The sequence below is a fragment of the Schistocerca piceifrons genome, chromosome 2 (assembly GCF_021461385.2).
Source record: "Schistocerca piceifrons isolate TAMUIC-IGC-003096 chromosome 2, iqSchPice1.1, whole genome shotgun sequence".
Lineage (NCBI taxonomy): Eukaryota > Metazoa > Arthropoda > Insecta > Orthoptera > Acrididae > Schistocerca > Schistocerca piceifrons.
This window is the reverse complement of record NC_060139.1, coordinates 312,464,564-312,477,904: the sequence shown is the minus strand read 5'-3', so window position 1 is coordinate 312,477,904 and position 13,341 is coordinate 312,464,564. Positions and strand designations below refer to the sequence as shown.

Here is a 13,341-nt window from a genome sequence, read left to right as displayed (position 1 = left end):
AAGGGGACTGTCCAGAAGTAACACATTTTCTTGTCCAGAAGTAACACATTTTTTTTTTTTTTTTTTTTTTTTTTTTACCAGCCTTATCAAACCATCCATTGCTGGTTTGGCGAACACTGAGGCACCATATGGCATCTCGACTAACCCACCAAGTGATCCAATCTCTCATCTCTTATGTGTAGGGAACTATTTGGAACAGCGAGTGAAACTTATCAACAGTCTGGTAAATGTGAAAACTCTGAGAGGTGTTCATCAATCAGCTGGATATTGCATAATGGAAGAAACGTGCGCATTCTCTTCATCGCCGATTTGGGATTAATATAAAACCTGTAGACAGTGTTACACGGTAAGCGTTAAGTTTCCCGGCCCGATAAGACTTATTTTATCCATTGTACTTATGATACCAGTTTCATTATGCTGTTACGCGGGATTATTCAAAAAACTGGCATCAGTTTACTTACTATGCTACAGCTGCAAACAAAATGTCAAATATAACAACGTAATGTTAAAAAAACCATTCTCGACAATTCGTCCTTGTAGAAATTTCTTATATTGTACTTTGCAACTGAAATTTTGATATCCTATTTAGTGTTCTTTGCCGTGTGTGTTTGTCGTAGGAGATTTAGCGTGGAATGTACACGCATCATTGTCATGTTAGATGCAATATTCTTCCATTTATAATGCAGTGTCCCCTAAGGTCTGGTTTACAAGTGACGTCGTACTTACGCGTCGTCTCTTCCAATTTCCTACAAAGATTTTACGCAACTGGTGACAGTGGACGTGCTTTTGACAGTGTTTGGGGTGCTGATCGGCATCGAAAGCCGTACAGGTTGTGCCAACTTCTTTGGGCTCAGCAGCGGACCTGGTGTTAAGGTTTATTCGTGAAGGGGGTTTGCCTCTCTAATTGAGGGTGCCTTAGCTTTGTCGACCCATTTAGGAGTCGGCAGGACGCCCTGCCCTCAGGCCCGACCGGGCATTGGCTATCTGGGCTCGATGGTCTGCCCCAGCCCTCGACCTACCCGTTCTTTTGCTCTTCTTCCCTTTCTCACATTTTCTGTCTGACGAGGTGATCTTCCTCTATTTTCCTGTGTTTCCCTCTCCCTGTCCATGTCGCTAGTCTCCGAGTATTGTTGGATTGGGTGCCTTTGGTAAGTGGCGGAGGTATGTCCGCCATCACACCTTTTGGGGGCCTCCAGCTGCTCCCCGGAAGGGGCACATCGTCCGCATTTCCACTTTTCTTTCTTGTTCCTTTATCTGGGCTTTGTTGACCTTCGATAGACATTGGGGTATTCTTACCTTGCCTTTGCGCACTAGGCCGTTCATTGGTGTGTAGTTCTGTTGCTTTGCCTGTTCTAGGGAGGAGAGTCTGATGACGTTTTACACTCAAACCAACCAACCTTTAGGCCTGTCTTCTTCACAATAGTAATTGTCAAGGTATAGTTGTTACACACCTTTCCTCGGATTTTATTACAGAAACTTAAAGTTGCAGAATATGTGGTTGTTCCTATCTACCAATAATTACCCTTCCTGCCCTCTCGAAAACATGACACCAACACTTCCACATGTCACCGAATTCGCATGTGTATTTTTTTATTCCATACCATAATGTTAACATACATATTAAACCTAGAACACTTACGCCATTCTCACTATATTAATTACTAACGACATGTGAAGTGTACGTGTAGATCTTTAAATGGATTATACTTAAGATATTTTAATTAAAAGCTGCTTATTGGTTTGAAGGCATCAGTACAAGAACACGTATGTATTGTATGTACAACAGCGATTTTGATACAATGCTTCATGTATTTACATTGTTATATGAAATCTAGGAACATAATTTGTGCAAATTCATTCATATTTAAAATGACTTAGCTGTGGAAATTAGGCGCAGGAAGATTTATGGGCAATGAACGTACTTTTTTCTGGTGTTCGTATGGGCTTGTTACAAGCCGCACAGTAAACTGTTTTAAAGCATTTCTTGGAGTTGAGGCAGTAAGAACAGTATTACCTGGGGCCACGTTGCGGAATAGGTCCTTCCTGTTCTTGCACTATATTCGTTTGTAATTAGTCTTCACCTCCTTGCTCAGATCCAACCGTCTCCTTGGATGAGCCAGCGACGTGTAAGCTGTTTATGAAATTCCAGCATCTAAAACATCCAATAATCATCTTGTGAATGTTGTGGCTCTTATTTCCGTGATTGCTAAGAAAATTCAAGAATAATTCCGCCTTATGCAAGACACCTTTGCTCTGTTTCTTACATAAGGATCCACAGCTCGTGGTCTAGTGGCTAGCGTTGCTCTGTATCACGGGGTCCCAGGTTCGATTTCCGGCTGAGTTGGGATTTTCTTTGTCTGGGGACTGGGTGTTTGTTGTCTTCACATCATAATCATCCGTGACAGTGGCTAGATTGCATTTTGTAAAAATATAACTTTGTAAAAATTGGGACTTTCTACGGGCGCTGATGACCGCGCAGTTGAGCGACCCACAAATCAATCATCAGGCAGAATTCCCCTCCAGTAAAAGACCTAAGCAATGCATATAGTCTCAAACACCTATTGACACTACTGATAGGTATTCCTTACGTAGACAGATTTCTACGAATAGTAAATTAACGTAAATTTAGCTTGTGAACTTGACTTTAGACTCAGTTCTCCAACGATTGGTCAGGTCCGTTCACGCTGGACTCCCCTTCTTTACTGCGTGCTTGAAATACTTCAGTGCGACCCAGACATACAGTGCAGACGGCTATGGAATTAAAACTCCTAACGTACCACTATACATACATATTACGTACTGTTAGTGTTCTGTGGTTAAATTTACTTTAGCTACCTTCAAAATTGCCTTAATAGTCACATTAAAAAAATTGATCCCGTATTTCACCCCCTTAGTGTTGGAATTTAGAAACATCCCTTCATAAACGACGCCTACAGTATAACGTCCACACCTTCTCCAAACGTAAAGATTCTATCCTTAGCGGTTTGGCCTGAGCAATGATTAGTCAGTCAGGATATTGCCTTTTATATTAAGAGATAACTCAAAATACATTGTAGAAATTGTGGTCACACATCAAATCATACATCGTAAACAATGTTAATTCTGCTGTGCACGTTCAGTCACCGTGACCTGGAACGATCCTGTTCGCCCCTCCCCGGGAAATGAAGCGGGCAGCCCCAGTCACTTCACTGACTGGTCTGCATCTCGTTATTCTAATGATTATTGAAGCAGCTGTATATCTCAGATGATTATCGATGAAATCTGAATATTAGCAAAGATTAATAAACGAATTTGCGAGATTTGGCCTGCTGGCCCAAGGATAATACCTTCATCTTCTGTCGTGGCAGCCAATCAGATTATACGACTACTAAGTTGGCGCAATTTCTTTCGGAATTCGTACTCGTTGTACCATCTGTTGCCCGCACCTCACTCCACTTTCTTACGTCACCTAAAGCATTTCCTCTCCACTACGCAGTGAGGGTTAGGCTTGAATATTAAGGCTTCCTTCCAGAGCCAGAGATGTTACACAAAGAATGGCTCAAGACTCGCCCTCGCTCCTTCACTCCTGCCAGTACTTCTCTCGTATCTTCCCAAACTTCCAGAAGTTGCGGGACTAGAACTTGTGAAATAAAGGATGTTGCGGTGCGATGGAGGGCCAATAGGCACGTACAAATGCCCCAACAACGCGCACCAATATTCCTCAAGCAGTGTGCAGCACACGCCGCGACTACTTCCTCGACTGGACTCTTATCCACATCCTTATAGATAAAAGCAAAATGTGTGCAAGCCACGCATTGAGATATTCCTCAACTGAGTTTTGCTCTCTCAGACGATGCAGTATATCCCCATGTGTTTCTTCCGTGTGTAAAGTGTGGTGATAGTAGCCACTTTTTCGCCCCCGTGCATTAAAACGCACAAAAGAAGTGGATTGCGTTAAGCTGTGACGATTGAAGAGAAGCAGAACGTAAAACAGGGTCCATAAATGTTTTGTACAGTGTAGAAACTAACGTGGAATTGTGACGACTCGCACAGTTCGTACTTAAATGACGAACGTCAATAACTGTACAAATTGTCTTGCTTGTATCGTGTCAGAACTCCTACAGGACTTCTACCGACGAAGCGCTGTTAGTAAACTGCTCGCCCGCTGCTAATGAGTTAAACCAACGAGTTGCAACCTGTCGAGTCACTAAGAGCGCAATTCGTCGCCGGAAGACTGTGTAGCACTAATTAGCTGCAACAGGGAGGTCTAAAACCTAAATGAATTACTGTGCACTGGGGCAAGTGTCGTTTTGAAACTTTCTGGCAGTTGTCTTCCTCCTTGCCCCGCCCTCGTTCTCCTAAGAAAAACGGTCGCCTCAAACCAAACTCGCATTCTGTGCTTCGTCCCAGAGATGTATCAGTTTGAAGAAAGTCACTACATGTATAGTAGCAAGAGTACACATAACTATTTTTCGTCGTGTATCAAAATCATGTAATTTACGACCAAAATAATTTGTCTCCTCCCGTTTTAGCTACCCTCATCATGAATACATTTTTGCTTAATACTTCAATTTTTGCCTTTCTTTCAGGAATGTTAGTCTAGTAGAGTGAAGATGCGAAGGAGGATGAAATACCTGTGTATAGCACACTCTACGAAACCATGTGTCCATGATGTAACATAAGAACAGACTGCGAAGCTGTGAGGAAACTGACGAAAGAAAAATTAGCTTATAATGAGATATTTGCGTGTAGTACTTCACGACTCATCAAAATGAAATATGAGTACACTAGAACTTAAAATAATCTTCGGAAAGCTCAGACGAAGATGCACATTCGTAACTGTTATTAGATGAATAATGAAGGAATGAGCGTTCAGCGTCTCAGTTGGTTTCATCCTTAGACAGACATAAAACTGTTACACTGTACAAGTACTTGCAAAGCCCATTTGAAGCAGAGAAAAATATTTCTACATTAATATTAGATGAATCGCGTCAATGAAATAATTTTTCTAACTCGCCCACCAAGATCAGTAATTTATTGGTGCAGAGCAGAATACAAAATGGCGGCAGAACTAACAAATCGTACATACATCTGTGCCCCCTTCATCCTCGAAGACAATGATTTCTCTCCAAACCACTGTGTTTTCGAGTGCTTTATAGCTTAGTAACTGATATTCAAAGCTTAACGCGCGGAGCGTCTTTGGATTATCACCATCACTACGGAAGAGAAAATTACTGTCGTAAGCTTCCAAGATTTGTGACGTTACATCGATAACAACACTGACTGAGGAAAGCAACATTCCAGATTCGAAGTCCGGTTAGACTTTTTTTTAATCGGTCAAGAAAATTCAGATAGCTCCGTACTAACGCGAACAGTCTCACCTCTGTTCTTCGTGAGACTCTAATTTGCCGAAGCAAGTTACTGTTCTGGGATTGTTGCTCTGTGCTGAACACATTTTGTATTACATAACACGCTATCTCACCATTTCATAACGAATATGTCACATTTAATTAGAAAACCTATACCTGACTTCCATGAAACTAGTTAAGGTTCACAGAAGGGACGCAAATGTATTCCCTCGTGCATTGCTGTTGGTATTTCGTGAAACAGTGGAGTGGTGAGAATGCATCGTTTATGAAGCTGACTGGTTTGATCGCGCCAGCCTGCAGGCGCTGCGCCGTGTAAGCGGTGCCAGAGGCCAAGGGGCTTATAAGGCCACTTGTCGTTACGTCACGTCTCGAGCGTCAAGGGCAGGGCCGTACGGCTTCAGCGCTTTTTTCTCTGAATCATGTACGTCTGTTACGGTTGCATAGTTATCACCACTGTGTGGAGGCAGCGCTGTTTGTACAACTGGAGAGTAGAGCAGAATGTGTGTGTGTGTGTGTGTGTGTGTGTGTGTGTCACAAGAATTTTGTTATGGCTTTAATGAAATGGGTATTAAACATTCCATCCGTCACTATTATACGAGAGTCGTTTTATTTTTTAAAGAATAAAAGCCCTTAATACACACAAAGTCCTTGTTGGCACTTAACATTTGATGTTCGTTCTGTGTGCCGGTGAAGTTTCGAACCGTTCTGGTACACGGCAGAGCCGTAGTACAGCGTCAAAATGGCGTCTACATACGACTCACAAGCAGCGTGCTGTTAATGAATTCTTGTGTGCAGAAAAAGAAACCGTGGTGAACATCCATAAACGTTTGTGTGCAGTGTATGGCGATGTTATAGTTGATAGTACATTTGGGTGATGGATAAAGTAAGTTAGCCTCAGGAAACGCAGAAACAGAGCTCCACGCTCGGGACGTCCTGTCACAGCCACTGCTCCAGACATGCTGAATCGTGCGGATGCCATTATTCGTGCCGACCGGCACAACACAACTCAATTGGCTCCACAGTTGTCGGTCAGCATTGGAAGTGCGTTTGCAATGATGAAGATTCTCAAATATTCGGAGATGTGCTGACGATGGGTTCCACGAATGCTCATAGCGGACCACAAGATTCAAAGAAAGGCCATTTCATCTGACTTGTTGCAACGTTTTGAAACGGACGGAGAGGCTTTTATCACGGATCATTGCTGGGGACGAAAGCTGGGTGCACCACTTCGCGCCGGAAACAAAAAGGCAGTTCATGTAGTGGCATCATCTTCATTCACCACAAAAGAAGGAATTCAAGAGAAAACATAAAAAACTATCAGCCTCGATTGCGGTAATGAAACCAACTTTTACCTAGGTTTCAGCCCTAATAATTAAGCCTTATTCAGAAGATATGCCTAGAAATAAAACTAAAACAGCCAGAATAGGCGTAGTCACAGTTTAAAAATGCGGTACATAAGTACTAAGTCAACACAAAGACTTAAGCTCTAGCGTACGCCTTGTCTCTATGGACGCCGTGCGATGGGCCGTACCAACACCGACTCAAAGGAAGACCTCGGCGCTTGTTGGTGACGTCACGTCAGCTAGGCACGACGAACGCCAGGTCTATTGCAGGCATACTCATAATGGTGGTGTCTCCCTCCCTGACACAGGAAAATGTGAAACTATTGGCGGTAGTTGACCAACACACATTGTTCTGAGAGATTTCTACAAACAATTAATTGTGCAATTCATTACACTTCTTAACAAATAGTGTACTCATGAACTTAAATTTCCACCTGTTTTAAGGATTGATATACACTCCTGGAAATGGAAAAAGGAACACATTGACACCGGTGTGTCAGACCCACCATACTTGCTCCGGACACTGCGAGAGGGCTGTACAAGCAATGATCACACGCACGGCACAGCGGACACACCAGGAACCGCGGTGTTGGCCGTCGAATGGCGCTAGCTGCGCAGCATTTGTGCACCGCCGCCGTCAGTGTCAGCCAGTTTGCCGTGGCATACGGAGCTCCATCGCAGTCTTTAACACTGGTAGCATGCCGCGACAGCGTGGACGTGAACCGTATGTGCAGTTGACGGACTTTGAGCGAGGGCGTATAGTGGACATGCGGGAGGCCGGGTGGACGTACCGCCGAATTGCTCAACACGTGGGGCGTGAGGTCTCCACAGTACATCGATGTTGTCGCCAGTGGTCGGCGGAAGGTGCACGTGCCCGTCGACCTGGGACCGGACCGCAGCGACGCACGGATGCACGCCAAGACCGTAGGATCCTACGCAGTGCCGTAGGGGACCGCACCGCCACTTCCCAGCAAATTAGGGACACTGTTGCTCCTGGGGTATCGGCGAGGACCATTCGCAACCGTCTCCATGAAGCTGGGCTACGGTCCCGCACACCGTTAGGCCGTCTTCCGCTCACGCCCCAACATCGTGCAGCCCGCCTCCAGTGGTGTCGCGACAGGCGTGAATGGAGGGACGAATGGAGACGTGTCGTCTTCAGCGATGAGAGTCGCTTCTGCCTTGGTGCCAATGATGGTCGTATGCGTGTTTGGCGCCGTGCAGGTGAGCACCACAATCAGGACTGCATACGACCGAGGCACACAGGGCCAACACCCGGCATCATGGTGTGGGGAGCGATCTCCTACACTGGCCGTACACCACTCGTGATCGTCGAGGGGACACTGAATAGTGCACGGTACATCCAAACCGTCATCGAACCCATCGTTCTACCATTCCTAGACCGGCAAGGGAACTTGCTGTTCCAACAGGACAATGCACGTCCGCAAGTATCCCGTGCCACCCAACGTGCTCTAGAAGGTGTAAGTCAACTACCCTGGCCAACAAGATCTCCGGATCTGTCCCCCATTGAGCATGTTTCGGACTGGATGAAGCGTCGTCTCACGCGGTCTGCACGTCCAGCACGAACGCTGGTCCAACTGAGGCGCCAGGTGGAAATGGCATGGCAAGCCGTTCCACAGGACTACGTCCAGCATCTCTACGATCGTCTCCATGGGAGAATAGCAGCCTGCATTGCTGCGAAAGGTGGATATACACTGTACTAGTGCCGACATTGTGCATGCTCTGTTGCCTGTGTCTATGTGCCTGTGGTTCTGTCAGTGTGATCATGTGATGTATCTGACCCCAGGAATGTGTCAATAAAGTTTCCCCTTCCTGGGACAATGAATTCACGGTGTTCTTATTTCAATTTCCAGGAGTGTACAAAAACTTCATGGGCCAGCAGCAACAGAACTCGTGCTTCTTTACCTTATTTGTAAATCTGAGGAAGTTACGTTTGTATTGGTTTGCTTTTACAAGAAACTGTAAACATATTGGTGCTCTTCTTTAGGTATCTTGGCTGACTATGGGGTGAGGAGCACTGAATGTTAATGAAATATCTTGCGATTGTACACGTTGGGGGAGGGGGTGGGGGACAGAAGAAGAGGCAAAAGAGAGATACTTGTTTTATGAAATAAAATTTTTTTTATCTTACAAGGTTCCTCCTTTCAGTTGCAAGAGGGGAATACTTATCTTTTCTAATGTGCATGTTTAAAAAAAGTTTAAGCTCAGCAGTATTTTCGATCTATCAAGCTATTTTGTTTCCTGTTCAGAATTCCTTTTGTTGAAAACGACTATAGTCTAATGACTGGCAACAGCTGGACATTTACACATGTAATTAGTTCACATTTCCAGTGACGATGTCAAAAGAAAATAATTAAATAAATAAACAAAAGAAAAGAGTTCATTGTACGGGGGTTGGGGTAAGTTTCGATAGCAAAATGGATCAAGTAAATATAGTTACTTGAATGTAAAATTTCCGATGCTTGCAATGGGGCAAAGCATCTTCTCATATTGATCTACGTTTGTTTCGACAGGATACAGAACTATGATCTTCATTTGTAGCTTTACGATAGTAAGAAAATCTTTCATCTAAATAAAACTGCAGAATCCAAAACAATACCAAACATTTTGTCCAAAAATAAGAGATTTATAGTGATAAGCACACGCAGGCGTTTCTGCCTGCAACAGACCTGGCGTTCGCCGTGCCTAGCTGACGTAACGTCACCAACAAGCGCCGAGGCCTTCCTTTGAGTCGGTGTTGGCCGTGCACGACATTTTGCAAACAATACATGCAAGTTGACAGGTAGATTCTTAGATTTGTAAAGCGTATAACACAGTACCACATCGTGGTCTACTAACAGAGACAAGATGACATGGAAATGGCTCGGAAAATTGTTGTTGGCTCGTATATTACCAAACGGCTAACCCAGGGCACGGTCACTTGGCCCCAGTTATTGGTTGCTTACCTAACGGCTTCCGGGGCAACACAGATTTGATATAAAATATTTCACATACGTGTTCACTGAATTTGAAAATTCGAAATGCTGTCATAATCTACTCACTGTGAGCTAGAGTATGTAGTATCATGCATCTAACAGTAAAATTGACACACATACATAACGTACCCGTTAAAGATCTTACGAAAACATCTTCTCGGAGTTGCAGGTAGTTCCAATAACAGACCATGAATTGCTTCATCACAAGTTTCGCAACAGTAAACGCACTGACTGACACCATGATATAACTGTGACTATTTAATGGCTAGTACAATGCTGTAGGCCTTGGCTATATTGTTATTGTTTAATATTATTGTGGCAGTAGTCAGACGCAAAGAACTGGCAGCCTAAAGTATTTCAGTTTCTGCCAGTTGAGAAGTAATGCGTCCACAAAACGTGATTACAAACAGTAGGCCTAAGTGTAATGCACAAATTGTAACCCGGTTCATTTTAAACGGGGGTGCTGTTTGTAGATGCAAGTGTCGCTGTGGAGAGGAATGGTGCCGAGGAAGTGTGTTTTGTGGCAAGTGTCTACCCACAATGTGGAGGATATTTGGCTTTCGTTTGTGAAGAGTTGCTGGTAGCACTAGAGATACTTTGAGAATTGCTTCACCATTCTATAAACAAATTGTTGTTAAAAACAGTGTGTATCAATTGCCTCATTTATTAGTTTGTAGTTCAATAAAACACCCACAAAAACTAAATATAATTTACCTTTCGTCATTTTAAAAATGTGTTCAAAGAAAACTTTTTCATTAGGCGTTAAGGTTAATAATAGTAGGCGGGGGCTTGCTAATATCTAATTGCAAAGGGGGTACTAAACACAGAAATGTTGGAACCTCTGGTCTGTCACGGACGCGGCCGTCACTACAGGACAAGTTGAAGCAGATCTCGTCTGAAAGCACTAAATTCTGTTACTTAGCACGCTAGTGACGACGTTCGGGTGCCCAGTGCTTTGTCTCAAACATCACTGTCGTAGGATCGTGCTCTGAACAAGTCGCAATGCGATAAACTCGTTTCTCGGAGACCAATAATTCTCCCCCTTTCGAATTCGAATGCTGATACTACGCCCTTTGATGTCGGCGAGGCCTGCCGTAACTAGCTTGCGCGTACTCACTTGGTTTGACGGCTCTGCACCCACGGAACACGGCGTAACGCTAACACATCCGATCACACCAAAGAGGGCGCCGCTGGGATTACGTGCACGGCACCTGTCTGCAAGCTCTATCACCTGATTCCATTATTTTACACATCCTCCGATTCTGGAGTGATTCAGACCATTCCTTCTTTGTGTTGCAATTTGCACAAGCGGTAGTGTGTTGAGAGAGACATTAGGGAACGTGCAGAGTTGCAAAGACATCAATTTCTCTCTCGCCAAGTAATCGAATGGAGTAGGAAAGAAAATCGATAATGAGCCCTAAGACATGCATTGTACAGAGTGCATATGTAGATGCAGACAGTATATCGTGCTTCGGAATCGCTGTGCTGTGAGCTTTGCTGCTAACGAAGTGACTGGTTACACAACGACCCTGAATCTAGGCATTCCGCGAACTCCGTGAGAAAGCTGCGGCCCAAGTAGGACAGTGACGAGGCAAATGCGGTGCGTGCTGCACGTGAAAGGCCAGGGTACTGGTGTCTATTATACCTCGGGCGTTGACATCTGTGCTACCGAATCGTCGCTCCTGTGTCTATTTCCATGTACTCGTATTTGAAGATGTCACTGAAGTCTCGTGCCAGTCTTGCATGTACGCTGCATTTCCAAACCACTGAGATGAGACCTAACTAGATAATTCATAATGGGTTCCGATCGATCACTTTACATGCCATACACCGGTAGCGTGAAAGTTTCCGCTGTAAACATTGCTGCCACCTTTTGATTCACCTTACAAATGAAGACAGTTTTACACAATCATTTTACGGAATATTTGTTTCAACGTAGAATTTAATAAGTTACACTTTCAGAATGATAGACCTCGTGTCTCTTGTCATACGTGAAGCAAGCAGAAACACATCTAACCTGTTCCAGCAAGTTAGAAGCGAAGGTCATTAAATGTGATCCACAAAATTATCAAGGCTGGCTGTCACTAGTGATGTGCAAGCTCTCTCTCTCTCTCTCTCTCTCTCTCTCTCTCTCTGCGTGTTTGTGCGTGTGTGTTTGTGCGTGTGTTTGTGCGTGTGTGTTTGTGCGTGTGTGTTTGTGCGTGTGTGTTTGTGCGTGTTTGTGTGTGTGCGCGTGTGTGTGTGTGTGTGCGTGTGTGTGTGTGTGTGTGTGTGTGTGTTGTGTGCGTGTGTGTATGTTGTGTGTGTGTGTGTATGTTGTGTGTGTGTGTGTATGTTGTGTGCGTGTGCGTGTATGTTGTGTGCGTGTGCGTGTGCGTGTGTATGTTGTGTGCGTGTGCGTGTGTATGTTGTGTGCGTGTGCGTGTGTATGTTGTGTGCGTGTGCGTGTGTATGTTGTGTGTATGTTGTGTGCGTGTGCGTGTGCAATTCAATAGCTGAAACTCCTTGGCAGATAAAAACTGTGTGCCGGACCGAGACTCGAACTCGGGACCTTTGCCTTTCGCGGGCAAGTGCTCTACCAACTGAGCCATCCAAGCGCGACTTACGCCCCGTTCTCACAGCTGTACTTCTGCCAGTACCTCGTCTCCTACGTTCCAAACTTTACAGAAGCTCTCCTGCGAACCTTGCAGAACTAGCACTCCTGAAAGAAAGGGTATTGTGGAGACATGGCAAGCTGTGAGGACGGGGCGTGAGTCGTGCTTGGGTAGCTCAGTTGGTAGAGCACTTGCCCACGAAAGGCAAAGGTCCCGAGTTCGAGTCTCGGTCCGGCACACAATTTTAATCTGACAGGAAGTTTCATATCAGCGCACACTCCGCTGCAGAGTGAAAATCTCATTCTGGAATGCAATAGCTATTAAGCTTAAGCTCTTATTTACCAAATGTGTGCTGATCATCCACGAAGGAATTGGCTTAGAAGGTGCATGTTCGACCGATTTTTTAATATTGTTCATCAGTCTGTCATCCTTACCAGTTAGGATTTATAAGGGGGGCAGTAAGGAGAGGGAGGGGGCAGACTCTAGAAGAGAGCGTTGTGCATCAAGGAGAGGTTTACTTTGGAAATTTCGAGAGAGCAACTTCCCGGGAAGAGTCGGACAACATATTACTTCTTCCCACACACCTTGCATGGGGGCTTAATTATAAAGAATAATGAATAAATGCTATAACTTCAGTAGCTGTGTGACCGGTTGCAAAGTCTCTTAACCGGTTGGCCCTGATAAGGGAACCTCCCCATCGCACCCCCCTCAGATTTAGTTGTAAGTTGGCACAGTGGATAGGCCTTGAAAAACTGAATACAGATCAATCGAGAAAACAGGAAGAAGTTGTGTGGAACTATGAAAAAAAGAAGCAAAACATACAAACTGAGTAGTCCATGCGCAAGACAGGCATCACCCAGGAGAATGTGAGCTCAGGAGCGCCGTGGTCCCGTGGTTAGCGTGAGTAGCTGTGGAACGAGAGGTCCTTGATTCAAGTCTTCCCTCGACTGAAAATTTTACTTTCTTTATTTTCGCAGAGTTATGATTTGTCCGTTCATTGACGTCTCTGTTCACTGTAATAAGTTTAGTGTCTGTGTTTTGCGACCGCACCGCAAAACCGTGC

At 44.6% G+C, this 13,341-nt stretch overlaps 1 non-coding gene across 1 annotated transcript; it reads right to left on the bottom strand.

Annotated features, from left to right (window-relative positions):
• Positions 1-12,206: 12,206 nt before the first annotated feature.
• On the bottom strand, positions 12,207-12,281 carry Trnas-cga. Its single transcript has one exon. It is a non-coding gene; the product is annotated as a tRNA-Ser (tRNA).
• Between the last annotated feature and the right edge of the window lie 1,060 nt (positions 12,282-13,341).